We start from the raw sequence: 24,929 nt of genomic DNA on the forward strand, positions 1-24,929 counted from the left end.
TTAAAGCAAATTACGTCTTTTAGAATACAGCTCAGTTTTCTTTCTGGATATTACTTCTTAATGCTGCTTCAGCTATTTATGGAAGGCGAGCATCTTCTGCATCCCCCAAGTTAGAAGCTGCCTCTGAACCCCACTTCAGTGTTTGATTCACTAGAGCCCACTCTCTCTTAGCAGAGCAACTTCCCCAAACACCTCCCCCTTTTGTCTCCTACTGAACCACTGATTAAAACGCATTCCGCACTTATTGATTAGCTCTGAGGGCTTATAGTCTAGAGGGGAAAAGGCCAAGACTCAGATACATAAAACCATAATTGAAGGCAGAGTTAGCTCAGGGCCCAAGTGGGCTGTAGAGAGGCGCCAAGTGTGGGCTGTGCCTGGAACGGGAACACTGGTGTTAGGTGTGGGCTGCTAGGAACATCCCAGGAGCGAATGCCTCATGTTACAAACCAGGAATCCAGCTGTCTGGAGGTGGAAGAATCCACGGATGGTGCCTACTGCAGAGACAGAGTCTCACAATCTTTTGCAGGATGCACATGTTAGGAAAGAAGTCCTCAAAAACAAAACCCCAATGGCTTTAAATGAGCACAGAGCATTCAGGTATTTATCTTCAGCTGTGTAGACAAGGTGTTTCCCAAACTATCTCAAATTTTGATGGCATGACTAATTGCTCCCTTGGGAAAAAACAAATACATGAAAATAAACGTCCCCGAATGTGCTGGCTATCTTTGGGAGGGAAGGGGAGAACTTGAGCAGAGGTGAAATCTTCAAAAGGAGATCTACAAAATGGGGACGATAAAGCTAACGCACTTAGCGTGAGACTTGGCTTCACATGAGCAATGCTCAATGTTGCTGTTAGCTGCTGTTGAGTCACGGGCTATTATTATTATGTTTACTTTTATTTATCCAATCACCTACCAGCTCAGCACTGGGATGGGAAAGGCCCCTGCTCCTGACAAAAGGTGGGATGAGGGACTTTGTGCCAAAGAACTAACATTTATCTGGCACCTTGTATGTCTCAGGCACTCTGTTAGCTGCCTGAGATGCTGTTCTCATTTCATCCTCTAAATTGTCTTTCAGAGACCCGTTTTGCAAAAACAAAGCTTGAAGGATCTGGAGACTTTAAGTGTGTCTGTATTCATTTCCTAGGCTGCCATAACAAAGTACCACAAAGTGGGTGGCTTAAAACAACAGAAATTTATTCTCAAAGTTCTGGAGGACAGAAGTTGAAATTCAGGGGATCCACAGGGCCTTGTTCTCTCCAAAGGCTCTAGAGAAAGATCCTTCCTTGTCTCTTCCAGCTTCTGATGCCCCTAGGTATTACTTGGCTGTGACAACATAACTCCAATCTCTACATCTGTCTTTACATGGCTGTCTCCCCTGTTTCTGTCTCTTCTCCTCTTTTATAATCCAGATTGGATTAGGGCCCACTCTACTCCAAAGGTGCCTTGGTGGTGCAGTGGTTAAGCCCTCAGCTGCAAACCAAAAGGTTGGCAGTCTGAACCCAGCAACCACTCTGCAAGAGAAAGATGTGGCAATCTGCTTCTGTAAAGATTACAGTCTTGGAAACCCTATGGAGGCAGTTCTACTCTGTCCTACAGGGTCACTATGAGTTGGGAATCAACCCAATGGCACATACTTCAGTATGACTTCATGTTAACTAATTACATTGCAAAGACTCTATTTTCAAATAAGGTCATGTTCACAGGTACTGGGGTTTAGGACTTGCAACACCTTTTGGAGGGACACATTCAACCCATTAACAGTGTCCAAGGGCCCAAAGATAATTGGTGCATAGTGAAGATACAAACGCAGGCGCCCGCCTCCAAAGTTCACACTTGTTCTCTATCAGCAGGACTCACAGGAGCCCCACTCGGATGCATTCCAGAATGGCGTGTGCTCTTGGAGGGTGGCCCTGGCACCTTCCTGTTCTCTCGTGCCACGTCCCCAAAGACACTCAGGCCATAAACTACATGAGAACAGGACTTTTATTATATTCTTCATCACCAGTTGTATCCCCCACTTACCTTCCCCAGTGCCTGATGCATGGTTGGTGCTCAGTAAACGTTTACTGAAAAATGAACAGACCAAGAGCCTGGGAAGGTGTCTTCTGCCTCTAGAACTACCTTCTATACATGTGAGAGTGACATCTTCTCTCAGGAGGGCTGGAAACAAGCCAAACAATCCCTGGAGATGAAGAAGTTGTTTGACTTGGGATGTTTAAGGACTCCTGGGTCAGGACAAGACTTGTGCCAACTTGTGAGACCTGGATGGAGGCCAGTGACTTACAGCCTCAAAATGTGTCCAGAGGCCCATCTTTTAGTGTTTAATTCCCATTTCTGGTTAAAACTAAAATAACCAAATTTGTGTAATTCTAGAGGTTCCCAGAATTGTGACAACTGTCTTTAATAGCCATCAATCAAATGAAAGTTTTGTAATATTCTGATTTTGAGCTACAAATGAACAAATCATACAAAATAAAGTTTTTTTTTATTGTTTTTAAAAATTATGGATAAATAAATCAGCTCATGTTTTTGTGACTAGATTACTTCTCAGATTTGTATGACTTCAAAGTTTTCATAAGTCAATTAGACAGAAGTAATATTTTTGTTTCAGAACATTGTTGTTGTTGTTGTTGTTAGGTGCCGTTGAGTCAGCTCCAACTCACAGTGACCCTATGCACAACAGAATGAAACACTGCCTGGTCCTTCACCACAATTGTGGTTATGCTTGATCTCATTGTTGCAGCCACTGTGTCAATCCACCTCACTGAGGGTCTTCCTCTCTTCCGCTGACCCTGTACTTTGCCAAGCATGATGTCCTTCTCCAGGGACTGATCCCTCATGACAACATGTCCAAAGTATGTAAGACACAGTTTTGCCATCCTTGCTTCTAAGGAACATTCTGTATGTATGTGCGTATATATGTATATATATGCGCATATATATGTATATATATTTGTGTATATATATGCATATATGTACATATATATGTGTATGTATATATATTTACACATACACACACAATTATTTTTTTAGGGGGGCAATCTTTGATTATAGGGAATATTTGAATTTTAAAACAAGAAGAAACCATGTCCACTACTACTTTTCTAATAATTTGGTTCTTTAACCAGACCCTGTTTAACTTCTTTGAGCCTGACTTCTCTGTAAAATGGGGATAATAAAGTCTCCTGCTTCATGTGAAGAGCATATGATGGTATATGCTAAAATACTCTGAAAACCAGAAAGCAGACTCACTGACGGCAGGGCCTTTACTGTCTTCTTGATACAGTGTGTAGTAGCTAAGAGGCAAGTAGTGGGTCCCAGCCCTGCCTTAGCCACTTCTGGCCATGTGCTCTCAGGGAAGTTCAGGAGAACACGTGCTTCCATTTCTTTACCTGTAACATGTGGGTAATGTGCCCAGCTCCTAGGCTGGGAAGGGAGGTTCAATGAAATAACACGTTTGAAGCACCTAGAAGAGGCCAGTACACGGGAATGTTCAATAAATGGTTGTTCTTGTTAGCTGCTATCAAGTCAGCTCAGACTCATGGCGAACTTACGTATAGCAGAATGAAACACTGCCTGGTCCTGTGCCATCTTCGTGATTGTTGGTATGTTTGAGTCCACTGTTGCGGCGCCTGTGTCAATCTATCTTATTGACGGTTTCCCTCGTTTTTGCTGACCATCTACTTTACCAAACACAATGTCCTGTTCTAGTGATTGATGTTTCCTGGTGACATTTCCAAAGTAAGCGAGTCAAAGTCTCACCATCCTTGCTTCTGAGAACGTTCTGGTTGCATTTCTTCTAAAACTGATTTGTTCCTTGCTTTTGGCAGTTCACAGTCTATTCAATATTCTTCGCCAACACCACGATTAGAACAATAATCATAGCTACCAGTTACTGTGAAAACCCTGTGGATCACAATAAATCGTAGCCATGATTACTATTTTGTTTTCAGCATTACCGTCCAAATGTCAACTCCGGTCAGTCACACATGCTTCCTGAGCAGTGGAAGGGTTTATTTGCAGCTGTCCTCAGAAATGTGCTAGAAACCCTGGTGGCATAATGGTTAAGAGCTACAGCTGCTAACCAAAAGGCTGGCAGTTTGAATCCACCAGGCGCTCCTTGGAAACTCTATGGGGCAGTTCTACCCTGTTCTATAGGGTCACTATGAGTCGGAACTGACTGATGGCAATGGGTTTCATTTCCATAATGTGCCAGGGTGAGGGGTGGGCAGGCCCAAGCCCACAATCCAATAAAGGTGGTGCTCTCAGAAGTCATTTTTCCAGAGAAGAACCAAAAGAAAAGAGCTTTTTAGGGAATGTGCTCTCTCCTACTTCCTGCCCCTTTTTTCCCATCCTTCATTTTTTCTTTCCTATTTAAACAAGCAACAGCATTCAGTACTGCATGGGAGATGTCAGGGCAGCTGGGGAGTCCAGCTGTGAGGAAACAGACTAAGCTCCGGCTATTCTGCCCCATCCATTCAATCTTCCCCAAACAACTGGAAGTGCAGTGATGATCCCCTAATCACATTTAACTCCCGATACTAACAAAGCTTTTACGACAAATAAAAATACTTGGCTCTCCCATGTCCATCCAACAGCCTGGATATCCAGGTGTCCCTTCCCACCTATCTGTGTCTTTATCAGTGTCTAGGAGGCAGGAGCTAAGCCTGCAGCCTCCATTGTGTTACACGCAACAAGTACTAGGCTCCAGTGGTGCTTACAGAACGCTTTTGCGTAACAATAACGTCCTTTATGGGAGGCTTTGTAAGAGACTTGTTCTGTGCTCCCTGTGCCATTTCTTTGATTATTCAGACATGGGGAAGGGGCACCCATCAACGGCACTGGGTTTGGTTTTTTTTGCGGGGGTGGGTAAGGGGCAAAGGAGGTGTCATCATTTCTTCTTTTCTCATCTAACCAAAATTTTCCTCCCACCTCTTTGAACTGGTCCAGGTCTTTTTCCTTTTTTTAAATTTGCCTTAAAGATGTCTTTTTCATTTTACCTTAAGAACGACTTTAATAATGGCCTACCTTTTAACCTTTTCCTCATGTAAAGTAAGTGATCTGTAAGGTTTCTTATATCTTCCACCCTCTGAATTTCAAATTTCTTTTTTCCCTCCAATTCCCTCTTGGTAAGACATTATTACTTTCTGCCCACATAAATACCATATCCACTATTTTCTCTCTTCCACCATTATATTAATATTTAAAAATAAATTTTGATATTTAAAAATCTAAGTATTTGCCTTGCATATTGACTCCATATGTCCCAGGTCCTACAGTGGAAAAATGCACAAAATTATAAATGAGGACAGATACAATAATCCACATCTGACTGATGAGGGGTCAAAGTCTTGGGGAGATTAAATGCCTCACGAAGACCTGGGAGACCAGCTAAAAGCAGAATTGACATCTTGTGACCATTACACAACTTCTCCTGTCAGACCACAGAAGACAACACCAGAAACATGACGAATGTCTGCGAATGCACAGATTTCAAACTCTTTCATATATAACCAAAAATTGTTTTCCATAAAAGAGCTCGAAGAAAGTGTTGCATTTGTTTGAGGAACCTTTTTTTTTTTCCTATCATATTCTTTATCTACTTTGAAATTCTGCACAATGATCCATCTAAATTAGGGTAAATGAATTTATCTCTACGGTGGGAACAAATTACTAGAAATTAAACCACTTTATCAAGGATAATGAATGTGATGTAGCTTCCACTGCAGTATGAACAGTGTTCACATACTATCACATGTCCTGGGCCTTTGGGACAAAATTTAGTATTTAATGAGGTATGATTTCTATAATACTTTAATTCTAAACAGGGCTGCGTGGGAAAATCTAGGACATTTATGACAACGTTTTGTATAAATGTGAGACATTTAAATAGCTTTGCTCAGCAGATAATAGTTCATTATATATCCCTTTAGTTAAGTCAAGTGACTCTGAAGACTAGCTACTCCATTAGTTCAAACACTCCTGAAGACTAAGCACAAGCCTAACATTTATTTTCTCCCTCCAGCCTCTCTGCCTGTGTCTCCCAGACCTTTAGTTTCTCCTCCTTGACCTGCCATGAAAATAAAGATGGAGGGATCCGGAAGGAAGAATCAGGATAAATTAAGACTATTCATCTTATAAGACTACACCTTCCCATAAAACACAGGGATCACAGTGGCAACTGCTCTTGTCTGCCTGGCAAACTCATCCTGATTCTCCTTCAGAGCCCTCATCCCCCCAGGGGTGGTTCCTAAACCCACCTCTGCCACAGCATGTATTACACCACGTTAGGAGTGTTTCCATTGCTGCCAACTTCTTGACGGTCTTGTGAATGCTTTGAAGGAAAAGATTCATCTTTGTATTACAGTATTTGACACCTAGGAGGTACTCCTTAACTGTTTGCTCAATGAATGAATGAATGAAAAGAAAAAGATCTCCAAAAATGAACACAGAAACAAACCTGATGCTGTCAAGTCAATTTTGACTCATGGTGACCTCATAGGTTACAGAGTGCAGCTGAGCTCCATAGGGTTTTCTTGGCTGTCATCTTTAGAGAAGCAGATCACCAGGCCTTTCTTCCATGGCACTGCTGGGTTAGTTTGAACTGCCAATCTTTTGATTAGTAGCTGAGTGCAAACTGTTTGCATCACCCAGGGGCCTCCACAGCTCCTAAAATAAGCCTATAAATAACTTAGTTCCCAGCACAGTTTTAAGTACAGTCATATATGTTTATTGAGGAAAGAAAGGTATTAGTGATACAAAGTTAAAAGAAAGCATAATAAAATCTATAGAAAGAAAAGTGCCTACTGAAGAACTTATTAACAGAGAAGAAGGTAACTGGGGATGAGAAAATGGAAAAGGTGGAAGCAGACACTTTGGAACAAACCAATACAATCTAAAAGGGCTGCACCTTAAAAGGGTGCAGACTTGATAACACAAATACTCCCTGGGGGGAAGGATTCACAGAGACAGGTGCATCCAACTTAAAAACAATACCCTCATCATGAAGTTCAAGAACCAAAGATTCAAAGAATATGCCATATGTGGTTGAGAAAAGACAGTCATGATCCTGGAGGTAAAAATAACTTTACTTAGCAATACATAGAAACATCAGAGAACGGGGAACAGGCAAATAAAAATGAACTATGTGCGTGCTCTCTTCCGGAGGTCAGCAAAAGCAGATGAGCTAATGTTAATGGATTGTGTAAGGGGGAAAGGTACAAATTACAAAATCCTGCAGTGGAGGAGAGGCCTGTTGGTTTGTTAAGAAGACAGTTGTCAGGAGACTTGGAAATGGTATGAGATAGTGGGGAGCAGGGAGACCACTCTTTGTCTGCCTTGCCTCACTGTCACCAAAAAAAAAAAATTTTTTTTTTTTTCCTCCTCTAAAAATAATGTAAGCCAGTTGCTGTTAAGTCAAGTCTGACTCAAGGGACCCCAAGCATGTCAGAGTAGAACTGTGCTCCACACGGATCCAATGGCTGCTTTTCCAGAAGCAGATCACCAGGCCCCTCTTCCAAGGTACCTCTGGGTAGACTTGAACCTCCAACCTTTTGGTTCGCAGGCAAGCACATTAACCGTTTGTACCACCCAGGGACTCCTCTGGTTAATATAAGACACATAGAATCAACAGAAACCCAATGACTTAGGTGCTAAAAAATGAAGTAAAACGAAAAGAGAGCCCCAGTGTTCAAAGGATGAAAGTGACCCTGGAAATTGTAATTTGCCAAGTCTATAATATCGTGAGAGTAATAAAAATCTGTTAACATCTAGAGGGAATAAACCAAAGTAATAAGAAGCTGAGCTTTATGAAGGAAAAAAAAAAAGCACACCAAATTTGATTGCTTTTCTGATGGAATTACAAGATTCCCGTTTCAGGGAATGGAGCAGATGTGATATATCTGAATTTTATTAGCGCATTTGGAAGAGCATTTCACACAATTTCCTTCACAAAACTAAGTGACTTTGGCTTGAACATGGACTGAGGAGATAATAAACGAAGCCTAGCAATACGTTACAATCTCGCTGGGAGGAAGGTGTGTAAGGGGTGACACAAGGTCTCCCGCTGTTTAGTGTGGCTAGAACTCTTTTTAATGATCTATAAAAAAGGAAGAATTAGGGTGGCAGGGAGGAAACATAGAAACTTACTGGACAATGGGATTAGAAACTTGGCTAAAAGTATCTGAAAATAGAGAAGAATGAAAGCTATCAAATATATATACTTAGAAAAAGTAAATATTTTTGGAAAAAATATTTACAAAAATACACACACAGGAGAAAGAATACAGAAATTAATACTGCTGAAAAACGCCTAGGAGCTCTTTGCTCTAAGCTTGAACTGTAACACAGATTTTAAAACATACTGCATCATAATGAAGATACATAGGTACCTTAATCCAAGGTAACTTTTAGGTTCAAAAGGGCTGATTTTTACTCATGTTTAGATTGTGCTGTTACAAATTTCAACCCTCAAATTTAACAATAAAACTATTAAAACAGTTGAAGCCACCTATTCTGGGACAGGGACAACTTATCATAGCCTCTTGCTGAGACGCTGTCTTGCTTTTTATCTGGACCTAAAAGAGGCCCAGCTTGGCCGCAACTATTTAAGGATAAAGGAACCTTCGGTAATGCAGTCATGACCACAAATTTAAAAATGAGAGCAGATGACAAATTTTAAAAAGATATGTTTCAGAGAAAAACTTCATAAACAGTGCTATATGCCCACTTAATGGGCCCTGAGCACCACTGAGAGAGTTTGCTGCTGCTGCTGCTTCCAGAAATCTGTCTTCTGGAAATGAAAAAAGAAATCCCTTAAACACACGCTCCTGAGTGAGTAGCTGCTGAAAAATAATGACTCTGTCCACTTGCAGGTTCATGTGTGTGGTATAAACTCATAAGCATTCTTTTCGAAGTGATTGAGGGCAGAAGCTCTAAAGCCATTACGAATTCAAATCCTGACTTAACTGCCTAATGGCTGGGTGACCTCGGGCAAGTTACTTAACATTTCAGTGCCTTAGTTTCCTCATCTTTAAAAGGGGATGACAATATTGTCTACCTCATAGGGTTACACGGTTAAATAAATTAATAGTATGTAAAGCACATAGTGAGCCTGCTATAAATGTTAGCTAGTGCAAAACAGACTCGCTGTGAGCAGATGACAAATTTTAAAAAGATGAATTTCCGAGAAAAACTTTATATATAGCTCTATATATGCCTACCAATGACTATTTGCTGGAAACAAAAAAATGAATTCCATCTCACTAGGATTACATAACATAATGATGGGTCTTCAAAGCAGACAATACAGTCTAGAGCAGGAAATAGGGCAAGGAGTCTAACCTTACCCTTCCACATTAGCTGTCTGCTTTTGAGTATGACTCAGCTGTATCTACAAAAGGAGGATATTACCACTTGTCTAACCTTCCCCACAGGTTTTTGAAGAGATGAAGACACTTTACAGGGCTACATACAGTTTATGAGTTTTATTTTTTTTTGACAAGAATATAAAAATGAATCAAGGAGAAGAAAGCATCCTTTAATATGACTGTGCAGTGGGGCATTCAACTGCAGCCCATATAAGAACTCCATTCAACTCCATATAAGAATGGTGATATTCATCGAAAAATGGTACCATCTACGGACTAGGGACCACCATTCTTCACCCTTGACTTCATCCTCCTATGCCTCTCCACATCCAGCGAATCACCCAAAAAATATCAGTTGCCATAGAGTGAACTTTGACTCATGGTGACCCCATGTATGTCAGAGTAGAATTGTGCTCCATAGTGTTTTCAAATGCTGATATTTTGGAAGTAGGTTGCCAGGTTTTTCTTTTAAGGTCCCTCTGGGTGGGCTCGAACCTCCAACCTTTCAGTTAGCAGCTGAGCATATTAACCGTTTGCACCACCCAGGGACTCCATGGAATCACCAACCCTTGGCAGTTTTGCTTCCTCGCTTGCTCTCTCTTAGACCATCTGTGTCTCTCCATCCCACAGATGCTAACTTGGATACAGCACTCATTACTTCTTCCCAGCATTATTACCAGGAACAGAGGGAAACAGAGGCAGTTTCCATGCCTCCAGTGTTGTCCCTCTCCAAGCCACTCTCTTAGCTGCCAGAACAATTTTTCTGCAAAGCTGACTATATTCATTCTCCTTGTTTAAAATCCTCCACTGGGTCCTCGTGCCTTCGGGACAGGCCTGGGTAAGGCAGACAAGCCCTTGAGGATCTGGTCCCTTTCAAACTCTTCAGCCCCTTCTCTTTCCAATTCCTTCTGCCTTCTCCACACTCCAGACCCCAGAGTTTCCAGTTCTCAACAGCTCTTCAGTCTGTCTGCCTCATACCTGAACACCCATCCCTGTGTCCCAACCCACCAGACCAGCGGCAGGAGTGGCTCCAAGGGGTGCAGGTCAGATTGCAAAAAGAGAGGCAGAGAAAGTCAGATTGATCAGATCTAGCCTTATTAGGGAACTTACATACGAAGATTAGTGCCAAGAATCTCAAGATGTACAGTGAAGTGCCAAGAGTCACCCAGGTAGAGGTCTATGCACAATAGTGAGTACTGGGTGTTTATATACCAAAACCTCTAATAGTAACGTGTAGGGAGAACAATGTGCGTTTGTGCAGGGATATCTAAACAGTGCTTAATGGGTTGTTTTTGTACATGTTAATGGGTTACAAATGAAGTTCCCATGAAGTTGGGTGTTCAGTGTGTTTTTCCTGGCCCAAGTCACTTCTCAGTCAGGTACTGTGGTTCCTCCCCAGAGTCCTTTGTGGGCAGGATCCACCCTGTATTGTTCACACCCTCTCACCCTGTACATCCTTGTTTGCCTCCTCCTTCAGGACCCAGTGCAGATGCCATCTCCTAAATGAAGCCTTCCTGGAGTCTCTCTTCCCTACTTTCTTTAGTTTTTCTATCATGGTACTTATTGTACTACATTGGAATGGTTTACTTACTGTTTCCCCCCAATGGTGCGAGGCAGGAACTGCTTATTCCTCTATGTTGCCAGTCCAGGACACATAGTGGGCCCTCAGGTATATGTGAATGAATGGACCCAGACCGTCAACATACTCAGGGACCGCATCTAATGTTGAGGCAAGTCTGGGCTTGCAATCAAAAGCTCATTAGTTTTACGAGCAGCATATAACAGGTAGAAATGGTCTGCAAAAGATGGACTAGAGTAATGACATACCTTAAATATTGCTGTGACAGGCTACGGAATAACTGCAGTGGCTGTTAAATTCAGTCTAGCTCAGCTGGCATAGAAAATGCTGTAGTTTGGATCAAACCTTGCAGGAACTGTGAAAAAAAACTGAAGAAGGGGCTGGTCTTGAAATACAAATGACACAGGAGAGGAGGAAAAATGCAGATTGCACCAAAGTGACCCTTCCAAACTACACATACAATGACATCACATCCACTGCTGGAGGCTGAAGGCAAACAGCCTCATTAATCTCCTCTGCTTCCTCACATTCACCCATATTACTCACTGATAATACAGTACTAGTACGAGGCATTGGTGATTCAGTGGTACTATTACTGCCTTCACGTGGGAGACCCAGGTATGATTCCCAGGCAATGCACCTCAAGTGTAGCATGCTATGATGCTTAACAGGTTTCAGGGGAGCTTCCAGACTAAGACAGACTAGGAAGAAAAGCCTGGTGATCTACTTCCAAAAATCAGCCAATGAAAACCGTATGGATCACAATGGTCTAATCTGCACCTGATCATGGGGATGGCACAGGACTAGACATGAGTCGAGGGTCACTAGATAGCAGCTAACAATAACAACAGCACTAGTGGTTTCTACCAGGCACCACACAGTGCATGCCTTCATGCCTTCTTTGTACATTCTGTTTTCTCTACCAAAAGTGCCCTTTCCTCTCCTTGTCCTCAGGTTTTCCTTGTGAACCCACGATCATCCTTTAAGACTCATTTCAACCGTCATCTCCTCTCAGAAGCCTTCCATGACTTCTCTAGGTAAAGGCGAGCAAGCCTCCTTGGTGTCTCCAATGTACTTTGTAATCTACCATGTAAGTGAACAGTTGGTCGTCATTTGCATGCTTGCTCCTTCCTTTTGGCAGGCCCTGGCCTTACACATGTTTGTATTCTGGAAGTCTAGCATAACACCAGACTCAGATTAAGAACTCAGTAAATTACTTGTTGAATTGTATTTGTTGAATTCATATGGAAGAGAACACTTATCCAAAGCTGAAAGGAAAGACTAAAGTGGTTTATCCTTTATTTTTCATTTGAAAATAGGGAACGTTACCAGAATGAATGAAAACGATCAAGAATGTTCAGAAAGCCCCTCATCATCAGTAACTATGAGGATGCCAAACTTTTTGGTTAAATCAACTGAAGACAAGAACAATTTATTTAGTGGCCTTAGGGTACAAGAAGATAGAAATCACATGATATTTTTATATTGCTTTCTTTTAAAATGCATCAAAGCATTGTAAAAATCCAAAAACAACCTTTTAGAAATGGCATTTTACAACAGGTATTTAAATTCTATTTTCACTGTGAGTTTATTCAGAGTAATTGTACAATAAAGAAAAGCACTTGGCCTTCAGGTCACTATGTATATATAGCTAAATTATGCAATTAGATGATATGTAATTAACCAAAACAGCAACGCAGCTGATCTGAGAGGGCCAGGTTTGGGTATGAGTAACTCATAAAAACATTACGTAGTTAAATGATAGGCACCTACAAGGACACTGAATTGCAGTCTACCTTTGGCCTAGCTACTAACCAAAAGGTCGGCAGCTCAAATCCACCAGGAACTCCTTGGAAACTCTATGGGGCAGTTCTACCACTATGTCCTATAGCATCGCTATGAGTCAGAATCAACCTGATGGCAATGGGTTTGGTTTTTGGTTTATGGCCTAATGAGTCAGTCCTTCCTGTGACTAAACAGATAACGATAAAGAATGCTCAGAGATGTGCAGCATCCCTGGCATTTCTGCCCAAGAGGAAGCTGAGGTGCCATCTTGATTCTTACTATCCAAAACATCCAATGAGACCGGAAATTCTCTCCAAACATATTGCTGCCAGCATTATCAGGTTGACCCCTCCATTACTAGAACGAATAGGAAAACAACATTAGTCAAAGATTATTTTAGATCCACGTGAAGAAACACTTCCTGACCCATTACTTGGCTGTTTCAACAGGCTGAATATTCTATAATGAAAACAAGGGGCAGAGGAAGGCCATATTAACTTTCTTCCTTCTTCTTCAGTGATTTATATGTGGCAACCATGAGCAAATTCATAAAGTCAAAACCAAGAAATGTTATCCCTTTTTTAATGATTAAGTTTTCTGGGGGATGGTGGTGGTGGTTTTGGTTTTGTTTGTTTAAGATATAGAAGCATTCCAGTTTTGAAAGATTCAAGCTATGGACAAGAAGGCATCCTTCAAGAGTTGTCCTGTTATCCTCGTCTTTATCAGGAGGAATCCAGCAAATGTCATATTGGCTAATGTGCATCAATTTTTTTATGTTATTTTTTTTTTTTTTTTTTTTTTTATAATAACTTTTATTAAGCTTCAAGTGAACGTTTACAAATCCAATCAGTCTGTCACATATAAGTTTACATACATCTCACTCCCTACTCCCACTTACTCTCCCCGTCTTGAGTCAGCCCTTTCAGTCTCTCCTTTCTTGACAATTTTGCCGGCTTCCCTCTCTCTCTATCCTCCCATCCCCCCTCCAGACAAGAGTTGCCAACACAATCTCAAGTGTACACCTGATATAATTAGCTCACTCTTCATCAGCGTCTCTCTCCCACCCGCTGACCAGTCCCTTTCATGTCTGATGAGTTGTCTTCAGGGATGGTTCCTGTCCTGTGTCAACAGAAGGTCTGGAGAGCACGACCGCCGGGATTCCTCCAGTCTCAGTCAGACCATTAAGTTTGGTCTTCTTATGAGAATTTGGGGTCTGCATCCCACTGCTCTCCTGCTCCCTCAGGGGTCCTCTGCTGAGCTCCCTGTCAGGGCAGTCATCGATTGTGGCCGGGCACCAACTAGTTCTTCTGGTCTCAGGATGATGTAGGTCTCTGGTTCATGTGGCCCTTTCTGTCTCTTGGGCTCTTAGTTGTCATGTGGGCTTGGTGTTCTTCATTTTCCTTTGCTCCAGGTGGGTTGAGACCAATTGCTGCATCTTAGATGGCTGCTTGTTAGCATTTAAGACCCCAGACGCCACATTTCAAAGTGGGATGCAGAATGATTTCATAATAGAATTATTTTGCCAATTGACTTAGAAGTCCCCGCAAACCATGTTCCCCAGACCCCCGCGCTTGCTCCGCTGAGCTTTGAAGCATTCATTTTATCCCGGAAACTTCTTTGCTTTTGGTCCAGTCCAATTGAGCTGACCTTCCATGTATTGAGTGTTGTCTTTCCCTTCACCTAAAGCAGTTCTTATCTACTGATTAATCAATAAAAAAACCCTCTCCCACCCTCCCTCCCTCCCCCCCTCGTAACCACAAAAGTATGTGTTCTTCTCAGGTTTACTATTTCTCAAGATCTTATAATAGTGGTCTTATACAGTATTTGTCCTTTTGCCTCTGACTCATTTCGCTCAGCATAATGCCTTCCAGGTTCCTCCATGTTATGAAATGTTTCAGAGATTCGTCACTGTTCTTTATCGATGCGTAGTATTCCATTGTGTGAATATACCACAATTTATTTACCCATTCATCCGTTGATGGACACCTTGGTTGCTTCCAACTTTTTGCTATTGTAAACAGAGCTGCAATAAACATGGGTGTGCATATATCTGTTTGTATGAAGGCTCTTGTATCTCTAGGGTATATTCCGAGGAGTGGGATTTCTGGGTTGTATGGTAGTTCTATTTCTAACTGTTTAAGATAACGCCAGATAGATTTCCAAAGTGGTTGTACCATTTTACATTCCCACCAGCAGTGTATGAGAGTTCCAATCTCTCCGCAGCCTCTCCAACATTTATTATTTTGTGTTTTTTGGATTAATGCCAGCCTTGCTGGTGTGAGATGGAATCTCATCGTAGTTTTAATTTGCATTTCTCTAATGGCTAATGATCGAGAGCATTTTCTCATGTATCTGTTGGCTGCCTGAATATCTTCTTTAGAGAAATGTGTGTTCATATCCTTTGCCCACTTCTTGATTGGGTTGTTTGTCTTTTTGTGGTTGAGTTTTGACAGAATCATGTAGATTTTAGAGATCAGGCGCTGGTCGGAGATGTCATAGCTGAAAATTCTTTCCCAATCTGTAGGTGGTCTTTTTACTCTTTTGGTGAAGTCTTTAGATGAGCATAGGTGTTTGATTTTTAGGAGCTCCCAGTTATCGGGTTTCTCTTCATCATTTTTGGTAATGTTTTGTATTCTGTTTATACCTTGTATTAGGGCTCCTAGGGTTGTCCCAATTTTTTCTTCCATGATCTTTATCGTTTTAGTCTTTATGTTTAGGTCTTTGATCCACTTGGAGTTAGTTTTTGTGCATGGTGTGAGGTATGGGTCCTGTTTCATTTTTTTGCAAATGGATATCCAGTTATGCCAGCACCATTTGTTAAAAAGGCTATCTTTTCCCCAGTTAATTGACACTGGTCCTTTGTCAAATATCAGCTGCTCATACGTGGATGGATCTATGTCTGGGTTCTCAATTCTGTTCCATTGGTCTATGTGTCTGTTGTTGTACCAATACCAGGCTGTTTTGACTACTGTGGCTGTATAATAGGTTCTGAAGTCAGGTAAGGTGAGGCCTCCCACTTTCTTCTTCTTTTTCAGTAGTGCTTTGCTTATCCGGGGCTTCTTTCCCTTCCATATGAAATTGGTGATTTGTTTCTCTATCCCCTTAAAATATGACATTGGAATTTGAATCGGAAGTGCGTTAAATGTATAGATGGCTTTTGGTAGAATAGACATTTTTACTATGTTAAGTCTTCCTATCCATGAGCAAGGTATGTTTTTCCACTTAAGTATGTCCTTTTGAATTTCTTGTAGTAGAGCTTTGTAGTTTTCTTTGTATAGGTCTTTTACATCCTTGGTAAGATTTATTCCTAAGTATCTTATCTTCTTGGGGGCTACCGTGAATGGTATTGATTTGGTTATTTCCTCTTCGGTGTTCTTTTTGTTGATGTAGAGGAATCCAAGTGATTTTTGTATGTTTATTTTATAACCTGAGACTCTGCCAAACTCTTCTATTAGTTTCAGTAGTTTTCTGGAGGATTCCTTAGGGTTTTCTGTGTATATAATCATGTCATCTGCAAATAGTGATAACTTTACTTCTTCCTTGCCAATCCGGATACCTTTTATTTCTTTGTCTAGCCTGATTGCCCTGGCTAAGACTTCCAACACGATGTTGAATAAGAGCGGTGATAAAGGGCATCCTTGTCTGGTTCCCGTTCTCAAGGGAAATGCTTTCAGGTTCTCTCCATTTAGAGTGATATTGGCTGTTGGCTTTGCATAGATGCCCTTTATTATGTTGAGGAATTTTCCTTCAATTCCTATTTTGGTAAGAGTTTTTATCATAAATGGGTGTTGGACTTTGTCAAATGCCTTTTCTGCATCAATTGATAAGATCATGTGGTTTTTGTCTTTTGTTTTATTTATGTGATGGATTACATTAATGGTTTTTCTGATATTAAACCAGCCTTGCATACCTGGTATAAATCCCACTTGATCAGGGTGAATTATTTTTTTGATGTGTTGTTGGATTCTATTGGCTAGAATTTTGTTGAGGATTTTTGCATCAATGTTCATGAGGGATATAGGTCTATAATTTTCTTTTTTTGTAATGTCTTTACCTGGTTTTGGTATCAGGGAGATGGTGGCTTCATAGAATGAGTTGGGTAGTATTCCGTCATTTTCTATGCTTTGGAATACCTTTAGTAGTAGTGGTGTTAACTCTTCTCTGAAAATTTGGTAGAACTCTGCAGTGAAGCCGTCCGGGCCAGGACTTTTTTTTGTTGGGAGTTTTTTGATTACCGTTTCAATCTCTTTTTTTGTTATGGGTCTATTTAGTTGTTCTGCTTCTGAATGTGTTAGTTTAGGTAGGTAGTGTTTTTCAAGGAATTCATCCATTTCTTCTAGGTTTTCAAATTTGTTAGAGTACAATTTTTCATAATAATCTGAAATGATTCTTTTAATTTCATTTGGTTCTGTTGTGATGTGGTCCTTCTCATTTCTTATTCGGGTTATTTGTTTCCTTTCCTGTATTTCTTTAGTCAGTCTAGCCAATGGTTTATCAATTTTGTTAATTTTTTCAAAGAACCAGCTTTTGGCTTTGTTAATTCTTTCAATTGTTTTTCTGTTCTCTAATTCATTTAGTTCAGCTCTAATTTTTATTATTTGTTTTCTTCTGGTGCCTGATGGATTCTTTTGTTGCTCACTTTCTATTTGTTCAAGTTGTAGGGACAGTTCTCTGATTTTGGCTCTTTCTTCTTTTTGTATGTGTGCATTTATTGATATAAATTGACCTCTGAGCACTGCTTTTGCTGTGTCCCAGAGGTTTTGATAGGAAGTATTTTCATTCTCGTTGCTTTCTATGAATTTCCTTATTCCCTCCTTGATGTCTTCTATAACCCAGTCTTTTTTCAGGAGGGTATTGTTCATTTTCCAAGTATTTGATTTCTTTTCCCTCGTTCTTCTGTTATTGATCTCTAGTTTTATTGCCTTGTGGTCTGAGAAGATGCTTTGTAATATTTCGATGTTTTGGACTCTGCAAAGGTTTGTTTTATGACCTAATATGTGGTCTATTCTAGAGAATGTTCCATGTGCGCTAGAAAAAAAAGTATATTTTGCAGCAGTTGGGTGGAGAGTTCTGTATAAGTCAATGAGGTCAAGTTGGTTGATTGTTGTAATTAGATCTTCCGTGTCTCTGTTGAGCTTCTTACTGGATGTCCTGTCCTTCTCCGAAAGGGGTGTGTTGAAGTCTCCTACTATAATTGTGGAGGTATCTATCTCGCTTTTCAGTTCTGTTAAAATTTGATTTATATATCTTGCAGCCCTGTCATTGGGTGCGTAAATATTTAATATGGTTATGTCTTCCTGATCAATTGTCCCTTTTATCATTATATAGTGTCCTTCTTTATCCTTTGTGGTGGATTTAAGTCTAAAGTCTATTTTGTCAGAAATTAATATTGCTACTCCTCTTCTTTTTTGCTTATTGTTTGCTTGATATACTTTTTTCCATCCTTTGAGTTTTAGTTTGTTTGTGTCTCTAAGTCTAAGGTGTGTCTCTTGTAGGCAGCATATAGATGGATCGTGTTTCTTTATCCAGTCTGTGACTCTCTGTCTCTTTATTGGTGCATTTAGTCCATTTACATTCAGGGTAATTATAGATAAATAAGTTTTTAGTGCTGTCATTTTGATGCCTTTTTATGTGTGTTGTTGACAATTTCATTTTTCCACATACTTTTTTGTGCTGAGGCGTTTTTCTTAGTAAATTGTGAGATCCTCACTTTCATAGTGTTTGACTTTATGTTAGTTGAGTCGTTACGTTTTTCTTGGTTTTTGTCTTGAGTTATAGAGTTGTTATACCTTTTTGTGGTTACCTCATTATATACCCCTATTTTTCTAAGTAAAAACCTAACTTGTATTGTTCTATATCGCCTTGTATCACTCTCCATATGGAAGTTCAATGCCTCCTGTATTTAGTCCCTCTTTTTGATTATTGTGATCTTTTACCTATTGACTTCCATGATTCCCTGTTATGTGTATTTTTTTTTTAATTAATCTTAATTTGTTTGTTTTTGTGATTTCCCTATTTGAGTTGATATCAGGACGTTCTGTTTTGTGACCTTGTGTTGTGCTGATATCTGATATTATTGGTTCTCTGACCAAACAATATCCTTTAGTATTTCTTGTAGCTTTGGTTTGGTTTTTGCAAATTCTCTAAACTTGTGTTTGTCTGTAAATATCTTAATTTCGCCTTCATATTTCAGAGAGAGTTTTGCTGGATATATGATCCTTGGTTGGCAGTTTTTCTCCTTCAGTGTTCTGTATATGTCGTCCCATTCCCTTCTTGCCTGCATGGTTTCTGCTGAGTAGTCAGAACATATTCTTATTGATTCTCCCTTGAAGGAAACCTTTCTTTTCTCCCTGGCTGCTTTTAAAATTTTCTGTTTATCTTTGGTTTTGGTGAGTTTGATGATAATATGTCTTGGTGTTTTTCTTTTTGGATCAATCTTAAATGGGGTTCGATGAGCATCTTGGATAGATATCCTTTCGTCTTTCATGATGTCAGGGAAGTTTTCTGTCAGAAGTTCTTCAACTATTTTCTCTGTGTTTTCTGTCCCCCCTCCCTGTTCTGGAACTCCAATCACCCGCAGGTTATCCTTCTTGATAGAGTCCCACATAATTCTTAGGGTTTCTTCATTTTTTTTAATTCTTTTATCTGATTTTTTTTCAGCTATGTTGGTGTTGATTCCCTGGTCCTCCAGATGTCCCAGTCTGCATTCTAATTGCTCGAGTCTGCTCCTCTGACTTCCTAGTGTGTTGTCTAATTCTGTTATTTTATTGTTAATCTTTTGGATTTCTACATGTTGTCTCTCTATGGATTCTTGCAACTTATTAATTTTTCCAGTATGTTCTTGAATAATCTTTTTGAGTTCTTCAACAGTTTTATCAGTGTGTTCCTTGGCTTTTTCTGCAGATATCCTAATTTCATTTGTGATATCATTAAGCATTCTGTAAATTAGTTTTTTATATTCTGTATCTGATAGTTCCAAAATTGTATCTTCATTTGGGAAAGATTTTGATTCTTTTGTTTGGGGAGTTGGAGAAGCTGTCACGGTCTGCTTCTTTAAGTGGTTTGATATGGATTGTTGTCTCCGAGCCATCACTGGGAAACTAGTTTTTCCAGAAAATCCGCTAAAAAAAAACTGCAGTCAGATCCCTATCAGAGTTCTCCCTCTGGCTCAGGCTATTCAGATGTTAATGAAGCCGCCTGGGGAGGGTGGGGGAGGGAACAGAGAGATAGGAGAGTAGCACCTCAGAATATAGCCAGAGTTGCTTGTCTTGCTTGGAATGACTATTATATCTGAGATTCCCGCGGGCGCGTCGCCTATGTGTGCTGTCTGTGTGGAGATTGCCCCCGGGGGGTCTGGCCCGCTGGAGTCACGGTCAGATCCTCCGCTTCCAGCCCCACGCCCAGCGTCAAGGCTCCCCTACTGGGACGGTGCACTCTCGACTCCAAAATCAGTCGCTGCCTCCCGGGGACTTCTCGTCCCTCCAGCCGCGTGGCCGTGCCGCCCCCGTGAACCAGGTGGGCCCCCTCCCGGGGTTAGTTCAGATTGGTGGAGTAGCTCCCCGTGCTTGTGCCGCGACTGAGTGTCCCGGCTGGAACGCTGTTCTCCCCGCTCCAATACCAGTCGCTGCCTCCCTGGGACTTCTCCTACCGGCTGCGTCCCACGCCGCCCGCGCGACCCGGATGGTCACCTTCCCGGGGTTAGTTCAGGGGGTGGAGCAACTCTCCGTGTTTATGGCGTACCTGCGTGCAGTCCAAATCCCTGTGGGATGGTTCCCCGGCTCGGATGCTGCTCTTTCTGCTCCAAGATCAGTCACTGCCTCCCGGGGACTTCTCCTAACGGCTGCGTCCCACGCCGCCCGTGGAACCGGCTAGTCCCCCTCCCGGGGTTAGTTCAGGGGGGTGGAGCAGGTCTCTGTGCTTGTGCCGTACCTGACTGGTATGCTGGCTCCAGGCTCTGGAAACAATCGCTGCTTCCCCGTATTAGTTCGTTCTCCGTCTCTAAATCTGTGTTTGTTGTTCAGGGTTCGTAGATTGTTATGTATGTGATCGATTCACTTGTTTTTCCGTGTCTTTGTTGTAAGAGGGATCCGAGGTAGCGTCTGCCTAGTCCGCCATCTTGGCTCCGCCTCCTATGTTATTTTTTTAAGTGGGAAAAGCAATCTAGTCATTTAACCACAAAACCATCCCACAATACAATCTTATGTTTTCATTAAAATTGTATATATGAAAGTTTAGAAGCATACACACTAAAATGTTATCTGGTAGAGGAATAGCAAATTTTATTTTATTCTTTTTGCTTCTCTATATTTTCTAATTTTTTTCCTATAATGAGGGTGTATTACTCATGTAAAAAGGAAAAAAAAAGTTATTTTATAAAAGATGAAAAACAAAACAACCCCCCCCCCAAATTAATCTAGTAGCCTGGGATCTTATCCTACTTTTGAATACTTAAAAAGCACCACTGCTCATACTCTGGAAAAGGCAGCAGAGGGTTTTGTTGATCACAAAATCTATTATAATTACCTGCTTACTTATCTGCTTCTCCCCTACCATCAAGGAAGCCCCCTGAGGTCAGGGACCCTGTCTTGTTTGTTTTAATAGCTTAATGAACTACTGTGGGTCCAGATTCCCTTGCTGGCACAAATGGTTTGCACTTGGCTACTAACTGAAAGGTTGGCAGTTCGAAACCACCTGGTGGCACCCTGTGGAAGAAAGGCCTAGTGATCTACTTTCATAAGGTTGCAGCCACTGAAAACCCAACGGAGTGCAGTTCTACTCTGTATACATGAGGTTGCCTTGAGGGAATCAACTTGATGGTATTGGATTTGGTTTCTTGTTGGTATGGATCCAGGAACATTATAGAAAGGTGATAAATGTGTTGGAAGAAGATGTAAGGACAGAGAAGCAGGGAGAGAAGAAGGAAAGCTGGAGGCACATGCTCAAGGCTTTTATTAAAACGAGTAGTTAATGTGATCATTTTGGCTAAACAAAATCAACTAAGTGGACTGGAGGCCCAAAGATGACATAACTGATATGATGACCAATATTACTTTATTCTTCAATCATCTCTGCTGTTGGGTGGAGAGTGTCCTTGAGAGACGATGGTTTATGTGAGGCATTCTGAGTCAAAAATCAGGGAGCAATTTGCTGTCCCCCTTTTATACAAGCGTTTTTTCAAAACCTAAGTAATTTTAGAGCAAAAACAATTTTTCAGTGCCTTGATTTTTGTGAGTCTTTGAAATCAGAGATTCTCATAAAGCATATCTAATGTATCAGGGCATCATCTTGCACACACTGACTCTATGAATGGTGCCCCCTGGAGGTGTGTAGAGGACAACCTGCGAGACCACATTCAGCAGCTCTGGGCTTGTTTTGAGCTTTAAGATCTTGCCTGGCTCTAACTTCTCAGATTAGTATGGTTTGGAATGCTCCCTAGAAGCAAGGAAACTGAGAATTTGTCTTGTTTATTTTGGACATGTTATCAGCAGGGACCAGTTCCTGGAGAAGAACATCATGCTTGGTAAGGCTGAGGGTCAGTGAAAAGGAGGAAGACCCTCAACAAGATGGACTGATACCACAGTGGCTGCAACAATGTGCTGAAGTATAAGAACAATTGTGAGGATGGCGCAGGACCAGGCAGTGTTTCATTCTGTTGTACGTAAGATCACTATGAGTCGAAACCGACTCAGCAGCACCTGGTTTGGAAGCATCACTCTTGATCCTAATTTTGGAAATGTAATGACATTTTGGGCCTAAGTGTGAAAGAAAATGTCTCCAACAATTATAGGAGCCCTTCATAAAATAATGTTATTGTTGTTAGTAGATGTCTAGTCGGCTCCGACTCATGACAATCCCATGTACAACAGAACAAAATGTTGCCTGGTTCTGTGCCATCTTCATGATCGTTGATACGTCTGAGTCCATTTTTGTGGTTATTGTGTAGTGCCTTCCATCCGAGGGGGCTCATTTTTCAGCACTATACCCATTGCCATCGAGTTGATTTCAACTCATAGCGACCCTACAAGACAGAGCAGAACCGCCCCATAAGGATTCCAAGGCTGTAATTTTTACAGAAGCAGATTACCACACCTTTCAAACCGCTGACCTTTTGGTTAGCAGCCAAGTGCTTAACCACTGGGCAACCAGGCTCCTCTTTCAGCACTATACTGAACAATATTCTGTTGTGATCCATAAAGTTTCATAGGCTAATTTTTGGAAGTAGATTGTCAGACCTTTCTTCCTAGTCTGTCTTAGTTTGGAAGCTCCACTGAAACTTGTCCACCATGGGTAACCCTGCTGGTATTTATAATACCAGTGGCATAGCTTCCAGCATCATAGCAACACACAAGTCACCACAGTGTGACAAACTGACAGATGAATGTGATCATAAAATAATAGTTAGCATTTATTAAGCACCTACTGTGCATCAGTTGTTGTTAGGTGCTGTCGAGTCCGTTCTGACTCATAGCAATCCTATGTACAACAGGACAAAGCACTGCCCAGTCCTGCACCACCCTCACAATCTCTGTTATGCTTAAGCCCATTGTTGCAGCCACTGTGTCAATCCAGCTCATTGAGGGTCTTCCCCTTTTTTGAGAACCCTCTACTTTACCAAGCATGATGTCCTTCTCCAGGGACTGATCCCTCCTGATGACATGTCCAAAGTATGTGAGACGTAGGCTTGCCACCCTTGCTTCTAAGGAGCATTCTGGTTGTACTTCTTCCAAGACAGATTTGTTTTTTCTTTTGGCAGTTCATAATATATTCAATATTTTTCACCAACATCACAATTCAAAGGCATTAATTCTTCTTCGGTCTTTCTTATTCATCACCCAGCATGCATACGAGGCAATTGAAAACACTATGGCTTTGGTCAGGTGCATCCTAGTCTTCAAGGGGGCATCTTTGCTTTCCAACACTTTAAAAAGGAGGTCTTTTGCAGCAGATTTGCTCATTGCAATGTGTCTTTTGATTTCCTGGCTGCTGCTTCCATGGGTGTTGATTCAAGCAAAATGAAATCCTTGACAACTTCGATCTTTTCTCAGTTTATCATGATGTTACTCATTGGTCCAGTTGTGAGGATTTTTGTTTTCTTTATGTTGAGGTGTAATCTATACTGAAGGTTCTGGTCTTTGATCTTCATCAGTAAGTACTTCAAGTCCTCTTCACTTTCAGCAAGCAAGGCTGTGTCATCTTCATAATGCAGGTTGTTAATGAGTCCTGTGCATCACAGTGCTATCAATCTATCTATCTATGTAATCTTTAATTCTCACAATAACCACGCAAGGTAGACATCATGCCCATTTTACAGCTGAGGAAAATAGGCTCAGAAAGTTTCAGTCTGGTAATTTTCCCAAAGGTACATACAGCTAATAAATGGTAGAGTTACAATCCAAGGTCTGACAAGTAATCCCAAACTCATTCTTCTTCACCACTGCCCTGAAGAAATGCAGCAACCTGTACCAGGTATTCTGCTGACATGTTATAAAATTTTAACCTTTTTGCTTGTCCTTATTTTGCTTTACTTCACGCATTTCTCTTGCTTCCTGTTTTCCCCTCTTCTAGTTTCAAGTGCTGTTCCTCCTCTGTTTCTGTGACATTTGAGAAACATTAGTTGAAAAATTTTTAAACAGTATCTGCAGGTCTTCTGAGAAAAAGCACCATAAAAATAATCTTTAAAGAAAATGCCATATAGTATGGATAAATTTATTTAGATTTTCAGACACCCATAATATTGGACAAATTCTCTCTGAAGTGTCACATTGACATACATATATTTAAGATTAGAGCCATTTTTTCCAATCAGAAATAATATTTGTTTTTATAATCATTATGAAATATGACTCTCACCATCAGTCAAGATTTGCATAATGCCTGGGTAAACAAAAAAGGAGTTGAATACTGAGATTCTTTGGCTTTTTCTTTTTTGCACAGTGTGATAATGATTAAAAGTATTAAATAGATTTTAACAATACAAAACAGGACCATTTCCAATGCTCTGCAGAATAGAGCCTTCATGTCCCTGGGATGCCAACCTCTGTCAGCTAGAAAGTCAAATCTATATGCTTTATTTTCTACAGCCACGGAGTCCTTTTTTAACGTAAGTAGAGCCTAAAAGTGAGACAGTAATAGCCCATATTCAGGATTATCTAGTTTCTCTACAGGAGACAGGATCTGGTATCAAGAGAAACAAAA

At 40.9% G+C, this 24,929-nt stretch overlaps 1 protein-coding gene across 8 annotated transcripts in view; it reads right to left on the reverse strand.

Annotated features, from left to right (window-relative positions):
• Positions 1 to 24,929, reverse strand: part of ANKS1B (ankyrin repeat and sterile alpha motif domain containing 1B) — a 1,421,217-nt gene that overhangs the window by 135,108 nt on the left and 1,261,180 nt on the right. The gene's annotated exons all lie outside the window — the stretch shown is intronic.

The sequence above is a fragment of the Elephas maximus genome, chromosome 4 (assembly GCF_024166365.1).
Source record: "Elephas maximus indicus isolate mEleMax1 chromosome 4, mEleMax1 primary haplotype, whole genome shotgun sequence".
Classification (NCBI taxonomy): Eukaryota; Metazoa; Chordata; class Mammalia; order Proboscidea; family Elephantidae; genus Elephas; species Elephas maximus.